The sequence below is a fragment of the Cariama cristata genome, unplaced genomic scaffold (assembly GCF_000690535.1).
Source record: "Cariama cristata isolate BGI_N322 unplaced genomic scaffold, ASM69053v1 scaffold6365, whole genome shotgun sequence".
Classification (NCBI taxonomy): Eukaryota; Metazoa; Chordata; class Aves; order Cariamiformes; family Cariamidae; genus Cariama; species Cariama cristata.
Genome location: NW_009615686.1, coordinates 63,396 through 72,998, shown reverse-complemented (window position 1 = coordinate 72,998; position 9,603 = coordinate 63,396). Strand labels below are relative to the sequence as shown.

Here is a 9,603-nt window from a genome sequence, read left to right as displayed (position 1 = left end):
AGGGAAAGAAAACTGTGTGGCTATGCCTTCTAAATATGGTATTATTTCACTCACACAGCTCTTTTCCCCAGTTATTGGCCAACTGCCCACAGCCAGGCATATCCAATTTTTGAGCCTCCAATATTTTCATATGTAGGGAACAGTCATGACTAAAGGTCTGACTTCCAACAGGGAGGTAAAGGGGAAGGACACATCTCTTCACCTCAACAGAACAGCCGAGTCCCAACACAAAGGAGACTCCCCAACTCATTTTTCACCTGTTTACTTGTCAAGGGCAGTGAGGGGGAGTGTCGGTGAAGTGGGGCTTCACCTCAACGCTCTGACCTGTACAGCCGGTTAAGAGGAAGGAGAGCATTACATCTGAAAGATCAGGCACAACTTGCCTTCTTACCTAAATAAATGCCAAACGAGGACAAAGACAGAATCCCAATGGAGGGCTTTCTCTGTCCCTAGGGCTAACCACAGACATGATGTGACATGCTGATACAACCCTCGTGCATTTAGTATGTGGCTAAGGTTTAAGGATACCTGAATTGCTCTTCACTAAAAAAAAAAAAAAAAAAAAAAAAATCAAAAACTTAACTTGATTAGAGATGTTAACTGGCAAAAATTGGTTCTTTAATAAAATGAGATCTTCAGCTAAAGAATGCACAATTAGTTTGGTAAATGATTCATTACATTAAACTAAAGTTTTTAAGTAAGGCTGCTATTCAGTGCATCAGGCCAAACACATAACACCATCTCCTTTGCAATGCTCCTCAGCTAAATCCATTAAATCTTATTGAACCAAGGCACTTCTGAAAATCAGGCATATTTTTCTTTCAAAAACCAATTTAAAAAAAGGAATAATTAAAAATACACTATCCAGTGCTTACAGGTCAATTACAGCATTATGCTCAATGCAAATCTGACCACATTTAGTAACAAGATGAAAAGTTTTCCACTGCTAGTACGGAAACGATGACAGAACATGCAATCTGTCACCTGTGCAATCTGGCGTCTCACAAGATCCTTGCAGGAACTGGTCCAGACTACCAGAAAGCAAGAGAACAAAACCTGATGGCATCCTCAAAAGAGGCTCAACTTTAAACTAGAGAGTAGACGATGGATCATGTTCCAGACCAGAAGGCTCCTCCTGCTAAGTGCGTCTGTCAATCTGCTCCTAGTTTGACTGTGAGCATAAATGGCAAGAGCATTGTTGGTGAAAGCAAATATTTTAGGTTTTCAGAACACAATTACAGCATGTCAGATAAATTCCCACATTTGTATTCTTCTGTGTCTTAACAGAGTAACAAACTGCTTATTGAGCTTGTCACCAAGAATATTTCTAACTTCTATTGCCCTTTGTATTATAAACACATAATTTCTGCAATTATTTCTGTTTAATCAGTACGGAAGTCAGTCTAATATGAAAAACAATTTTATTTTCCTTTTTGGCCTAAAAGAAGGTCAACATATTTTAATAATATATCCCATGACAGGTAATTAATTGCTTGAAAAATATCTCCTTGAAGGTAATTTTTATGACTGAATTTTGATTTCTGCAAAAAGGAGGGTGTAGGAGAGCAGAATGAAGCTAAAACTTTTTCCTGTGTCAAGGCACAATTTAAATGACTGCTTCTATTAAGTCATTTGAAGAGGCAAAAGCTTTTGTTTAAAGACTGATATTCAGTTGTTTTTCCATTAAAAAAACACATTAAATGATCACTTAAGTTAACGAAGGTATAACCTGGTTTTGTAAATCTTAGCATTTTTTCCTTAACTATGGATTGCTTCCCATTATCTGTTTGTACCTGAGTACTTAAAAATGTGCTGATTTCCCTACTTAGTTATTTTTAAACTTCAGTCTTCTTCCTGAAATACTTATACATTTTAATGGTTTTGCTAATGTACATATGTAATGATGTTTTGTAAGGTATGGAAAGAAGCTGAAGAGGTGAAACACCAAAGAATGATGTTTTACTTGTAGAAAAGAGCCAAGGTAAGAATGACTGGTAGGTCATTCACAGCTGCCCTAATAAGAAGAAGTAAAGTTGTTGATATTAGTATTTTTGCAGTATGAAAATGAAATGACAATGAGAAAACCAGTAACTTGGATATCATGTACCATGCAAGGTCATTCTACTTGTTTTTATTCTAAATTCAACAAAATGCATGAAAAATAACTTTGAGAGCAAAGCAGTCAGCAATTATGAATGTGTAATCAATCACAATTTATATATCTATTGAATCTGAAGTGACAGCAACAGTAAGATTGAGTAAATTCTGAAATGCAGGTGTTATTTGGAATTTGTGAGTTGTGTCTGCTTTTTTACATAGGGAAGACACTTGATACAACCCACTGTACGAGTGGGAAGTGGTGATAAAGGTTAACATTAAGTGTACCCTTTTTCTTAATTCCTTATTTGTGGATCAAACCCATATCCAAGACATCTGTGGAATACACAATTACAACAACCATTGAAGTAATTTTCAAACTGTTCAATAAAAACTAGAAAAGCATATGACACTATGCACAGAAATTAATATAAATGTAACATTGCAGAACAGCAACTCAGTTTATTCTCAGTATTGCAATTGAAATTTTATTTTAAGAAGTCACTAATTGGCAATCACTTAAAATTCAAACAAGGCATTTTTGTTGTTGGTTTTTTGAAAGAATAATTGGTATTTACATGCCATCACATAATGCTTCCCACCCTTAAATATGAAGGCATGTTTTTTAAAAGTTATAGCTGTAGAGATTATTTTAAAAGAGGGTACGTATAAATTCCATTTAATAAAAACATTTCTGCTTTCCGCAATAGTAGTAATTATATACCATAGCTATTTACTGACTGCACCTACACAACACTAGAGATGCTCCTCATGATGCTTAAACCTCATGTAACAAATTAGTCAGTATTTTAGCAGCAGGGAACCTCACTACAAAAGACTCTACAGACACTAGAGACCTGTTTTCAGTATAAAATATATTAGAAGTCCTGACCAAACAAACCAATGTTTCCCCTAAATGCCGTATATCTGCCCCCCAAAACTTGTAAAATCTAGACAAAGACATTGACTCTCTTTTTGAGGGCTAGTTAATTCAGCAGTAAAATTCCCAACTGAGCAAGAAGAGTATGAATAAGACAGCTGTGCCACTTGTGCCCTTTCCTTCTGCAAAGATGATTATTTGGATTTTAAAAGCTTCTTCAGAAAAATGAGTAGTTACGAATCACTATGCTTGGGTGATTAAGAAGCTACTTTTCATTAAAAAAAAAAAAAGTGGTACCTCATCATCTTTTTTTCCCCCAATGGTGTTATATAAAAACATCTTTCTAAAATAAACCTGCCACCGTTAGATATCAAGCTATTCATTCAAAAATGTTTTTATTCATTAATGCTTGAAGTTGCCTTTATTTTTTTCTCAGTCTGAAAAGGGCAATCATTTTTATTACAAACTTCTTTATTAGTAGAGATGGAGTAGGAACAACCTCAATAAGCAAGTTGCCCAACAATTGTTATTAGAGGATGTTTTCAGTTGTTTATATAAGTTTCAACTTCTAAAAGACAGACTGAAGTTTTCTACTCCAAATTTCTGCTTTAACAATTTCAACCAAAACACTCCATTGCTTCTGAAGAGGCCAAGGAAGACAATACACTGCTTTATCCATAATTAAAAAAAATGGTGACCATCTTGTCAAGAGCTCTAGCACCATCTTACTTGGAAATAAGGATCTGAAATTTAGCAGGGCCCCATCTGTGAAAATCAGTTCAACTCTGACCAAGTTACGAACCTTTGAAAAATCAACTTTGCAGCAGTCAGACTACAAATAGTCACTACCAGCGGCTAAATCAGAATCAGCATTCAGACTCATCTTCAGCTTGTGCTGCTCTCTGTCTTGAATATGTATGTAGAATACGCTTCTCAGATTATTTGCTCATTTAAGAAAGACTGTAAGCTTATCAGAGTTAAAAATCACTATTCAGATCAACAGCATGATATCTTGCTTGACAAACTTGTTTAATTTGTGTGCCTAAACAGCACAGAACAGAAATACATCTGAACGAATTAATGTTTCCATATTTTTAACAGGTTGGAAAATACTGCCTATTTTGTGATTCCTATTTGAATAATAACTTTTTTCAAAAAAAATATTACTTAAAAGGCTGTAACATATCTGTGCATTTTGGTGCAAAAGAAAAATCGTACACTGACAAAAATTCTGGTTAATGTGCAAGAGCAACTTCAGGTAAAAAAGGCACTAATCCCGCCAAGAGGTATTGCACTAAAACTCTTTGGCACTCGTTTGCATTCTTCTACATACAAAGTAAGCCGATATCCTATGCTCAAGAAACGTGACCAGTTTGAGTATGGATGAATAATGACCTTCTGCAAGTTACTGTTCTTTATATTCACAAGTGCTCAAACTAACCCACAGTTCCTCCAAATGACTATTTTATTAATGTTTGATTAGCTCCCCTGCAGCTTTCTAATCCACAGTAACATCAACACGAAATTGGGGCAATCCCAAGCACAAATATAGGCTGGGTGGAGAATGGATCGAGAGCAGCTCTGAGGAGAAGGACTTGGGGGTGTTGGTCGATGAGAAGCTCAACATGACCCGGCAATGCACACCTGCAGCCCAGAAAGCCAACCGTGTCCTGGGCTACATCCAAAGCAGCGTGACCAGCAGGTCGAGGGAGGGGATTCTGCCCCCCTCCTCTGCTCTGGTGGGACCCCCCCCCTGCAGCACTGCCTTCAGCTCTGGGGTCCTCAGCACAAGAAGGACATGGACCTGTTGGAGCGAGTCCAGAGGAGGCCAAGAAGATGATCCGAGGGCTGGAACACCTCTCCTGTGAGGACAGGCTGAAAGAGTTGGGGTTGTTCAGCCTGGAGGAGAGAAGGCTCCAGGGAGACCTTAGAGCAGCCTTCCAGTACCTAAAGGGGCCGACAAGAAAGCTGGGGAGGGACTTTTTACAAGGGCAGGGAGGAACAGGACAAGGGGCAATGGCTTTAAAGTGGAAGAGGGAAGATTTAGATGAGATATCAGGAAGAAATTCTTCACGGTGAGGGTGGTGAGCCAGTGGAAGAGGTTGCCCAGAGCAGCTGTGGCTGCCCCATCCCTGGAAGTGTTGAAGGCCAGGTTAGATGGGGCTTTGGGCAACCTGGTCTGGTGGAAAGTGTCCCTGCCCATGGGGGGTTTGGGACTGGGTGGTCTTTAAGGTCCCTTCCAACTCAAACCATTTTATTATTCCACGCATTACATTTACGTGTCCATAGCGATACGGATTTCTCTACATTTAATGACTAAATTGACAGTACACAAAACTTGCTCTTCTTTCTGCAACACAACATCTGAAGTCTTCTCACTCTGTGTGACAGTAATTGTAATTTTTTCTTTATAGCCACTTTTTGCCACACATAACCAAGTCTGGGCCCTGCTGAGCTGACAGGTTATTTGTGGATGTCCACGTGAGGTAACCTGCAGAGTCCATCCTTGACTACTGTCTGACAGCCAAGGCAAAAACTGTCAACATACACCAAATGGAATAATGGGCTTGGAGTTAAAGTGTTGTGATAATGTAATGCTGGAAAAAATGGATTTCTGGAAGTAACTAATGGCATCCAGCAGCAAGGCTGGAAGAGAAAGCAAAGGTTAGAGAAGTCCTAGTGCTCAATCTTGGTTGTCAATCAAGTAAGCAGCAAGTAGGCAGTAGGTGTAGCAGATGCAAATATCAGTGTTTTTCAGACCATTGTCCTTGCTACTTTTGTCTCTGACTCTAAGAAAAAGGAGTTTTACTTCAGAGAGACCTGCTGCCTCTAAGACCCGCAGGATTTGTTCCCTTTTTTATCTTTACACAGGTGGAGTTGCTCTAAAGAAACAGGCTGGGAAGAGATTAAAGGTGTCTGCAGTGTTAAGGAGCTGCCGTGTGCTGAACACAAGCAGCCTGCAGAGATTCTCGAAATTTCCCAAACTTGTGAACCAAGGTTAGCAGCTACATATGTAAAAGTAGAAGGATCAGTAACTTCCAAGTCAGGCTGAAAACTGAGCACCCAACTCCAAGTCTATGGCAGCAGACACTTCTGGACATGAATTCAACAGGACTTAACTTCTGAACAACAAAAGTGTGACAGAAGTAAATTGCTTCCACTTCTTATAGGAGGGAAAAATCAGATTTGATTAAAGGGCAGGATGTGTGAAGCTTTCTGAATAGCTTCTACTGAACCTTTTCATAAACCTTCTGCCTTTCATAAACCTTCTGTGTTTCACAACAAGAAAACACAGCTGTAAAAGGAAAGAAAATGTATTAATTCCTGTATTTCAGAGGAGGCTATGCCGTCTAGCTTCAGTTTCACAATCTTTCATCTTACTTGTGTATAGATTATACAGAGGATTAATTCAGATTCATAAAACAGATTAATAAAATGGTATTTAAAAACTCTCTCATGTTCTCTGCACCCTGCAAAGTCCCTATCACGTATCATGCAAATGGCTGTCCCGATGGCTGACCCTGCCCGTGTGATGGCGAAATCCTGCAGATTTCCCACAGAACTCTGCAAAAGACAAACTTTAAAAACTCAGTTCCTCAATCTTCCTCTTCCCAACTCGCTTTTTTTCCCAGTCAACAAACACAAAGAACAACAACTTGCTAGTTTTGGCAAATAAACTCAGAGGTGCATTTTACAGTGTGTGCAACACAGAATTAAAGTGAAACAGAAGAGGAAGGATGTCAGAGAGAGAAGATCTGGTAACGGTTAAACTAAAGGGGGGGGGGGAAGCACCTATTTTTTAAATTATTTCTCTTGGGGAATACCAACATACATATTTTCAGCTAATTTTAACCCAAAAGACAAACTCAACAACCACTGAAAGCATTTCTACTTTCTATTTGTCTGCAGCAAGTAGACTTATAAACCTAACAGGTCCAAAGCCCATATGAGGTGTTCAAACAACTTTTCACAATGCACCATGAGGCCTCACAGCCTTTTCTTATCGATTTTGCTCTAGTAGAGCACAACAAGATTGCCTTTCAGACAGCTGGCCAAGCTGATCACTCAGTTTTCCTGCAACACAATGCCAGCAAAAAGCCGAAACATCAGTCTGAATTAATTTGCTTTAATACAAATTCTTACTGACTACTATTATATTTTTCCTCAATTTTTTGGGGGGAGAAGCAGCAGTTTTACAATAATATAAATATTTAAATTAGGATAGATGAACAGAGCAAGCAATTAGCATATCGCTTTCTCTATAGCTGGTATTGTTAACAAGTCATAATGCAGATAAAGAGCAAGGCCAGTCAACAGTCAAATACTCTACTGTGGCTTCAGTTGGATACAAAAAATAAAATTCAGTCAAATCAATGTTTTCAAAAGCTGTGCCTGAGTACCTTCAATAAGTCCATGAGATATAACACCTCACTCAGAATTTTCTTACAAAATCTATACAACCCCAGAAGCTCAAAATATTCATGCACAATCTCAGATGGTGAGAAGTTTTGATCTCAGAAATATTTTTATACAGTTCTGCACCTGCTTATGTGATTTCAATGTTGATTTGTATGTGTATGATCGATTAAGGTGGCAGAAGATATAATTTCACTGTTTGCACTCATTAATTATACTGATTATACATTGATTTGTAAAAAATGGTTATCAAAAATATTAAAATCAACCCAAAATCTGAAGTCAAGACTACATTAATTAATTCAATGGAATAAAAAAAGTCAGAGTTCTCAAAAGCAAAACTGAAAACTATGCGATTTTAAAATCTTAGACTTTTTTTTTTTTTAAACCACCATTGGATGGAGACTTTGGTAGTTTCCAAAATAATCAAAGCTGAGACTTTGATATGGCATTTCCTTACGTTCAAGCTTTGAAAACATAGGAGGTGCAATTTTGAGACTTTCAGCACCAGCTGAAAAGTTGTCTCTTGCAATTAGATTTTCATTTATTCAGGGACTACCAATACCAAAACCCTAGGAAAATCTGCAGTGAGACTTGAAAATAAACAGAAAAGGAAGCACATACAGTATTCAAGTTGATCACAATATATGTAACGAGAACAGTTTAAAATTTGTATTAAGTCCACTCCACTCAAAACTTAACATAAAGTACATGTACATAGGTGAAACTTTCACTGTACTTAGCCAAAAGTATAAGTAGTAAGATATTTGAAGAACTAAATAGACACCATGTATTAATGAGAACATCTCTAGCAAGAAAGTTTCTTTTACACTGCGCTGTGCAGATGTACAATGCACTTTATTCAATGACTGTTTCCCTAACAATCACCTTTCATATTTGACTGCTATTAACCTTTTAGAGAAACTGTAACAAGTTAAATGCCTTTTATTAACAGTTAACTTGATTAAACTTGCCAGACAACCCGAGTCAAAATGGTATGTTCCAAATGGCAGAGAATAATCCAATCTTTAAAAGGAGCTTAAAAGGAGTCTTCAAATGCAACACGTGTCTTCTGTTTAATATTACCTTTACTGAAGAAAATCAAAAAAGAAATTAGCATTTCAAAATTTGTCCTAATCCAAATTAAAACGTAGCCTTCAATATTTTATTGCATATTTTCATCTACTGACTCAAACTGGTATTTTGTGAACAGGACACTTGGAAAAGTAATGCAAATGTCTTTGCACAATAAAGAATGAGTTTTTTGATTGTCTATTTGGATTTGAACAGGCCCTAGCACTCTTTTTATCTACATGAGCAGAGGAAAGAGAGTAGTCCTTCCCAACCAGGATCTTCACTAATTTATATGCACAGTCTTTTCCACAACACATTGTCATATCATTGCTCTGCATCGATTGCCCAAATGAAACATTTTTTCCATTTTATTTTATATCACTGAACTGAAATCAAAACTGGTGTTCTGCTAACCTAAATTCCAAGAGTTAAGAGATCTGTTTCTCTTCTTGGCCAAATCTTGACATGTGCTATGTAAATAAATAAACAAATTTCAATAATGCACACAAATCAGCTTTTTGCCTAGGTATTTGGATGATAATATTTGAAGAAAGTCTGCTAAGCCCTCGTATTTACAGAGGGAATCACTCTGTCTCAAGACTGACTCTGCTACTAGTTTTTCCTCTGATTTAATGCAAAGATAAAAGTTGAAGCTTTCTTTAGTTCTCAGAGGCTGTTAATTATGTAATGTGAGGTTTTAGTGAAAAAGATACACTGACCTAGATACAAATATTTTAATATTTATGCACAGCAGTCTGTTTAGGCATCAAAGAAAGAAAAATCAGACAGCAGGTACTTAGACAGTTAATGGTTTGTCTTTAGCTAGCATTTCTGGGATTGTCTTTCCATTATAGCAGTTCTCTGTAAGTATTACACACTCTTTACATAGCCTTGGAACCATTATATTACTTGGATTCTACTACCGGCAGATTCTGAAAGGGAAAAGCTCAATAAAAATAAAATTAAAAAAGAAAACTCCAACATTTAATAAAAAACCCCAGAATTTTATTTTATTCACTACTTAGACGGCTTTTCAGTTCATATTGGTTTTGATACACTGTCACAAGCTTGTCCATAAATGCTATGATTCTGGTACTCTTCTGACTTTCTCCGCAGGGAAGAGAATCGAGTAAAGA

General features: G+C 37.2%; 1 protein-coding gene across 1 annotated transcript in view; it reads right to left on the bottom strand.

Annotated features, from left to right (window-relative positions):
* LOC104161451 (calcium-dependent secretion activator 2-like) overlaps nucleotides 1-9,603 on the bottom strand; it is a gene marked incomplete at both ends in the record, with an annotated part of 128,863 nt that overhangs the window by 63,933 nt on the left and 55,327 nt on the right. The gene's annotated exons all lie outside the window — the stretch shown is intronic.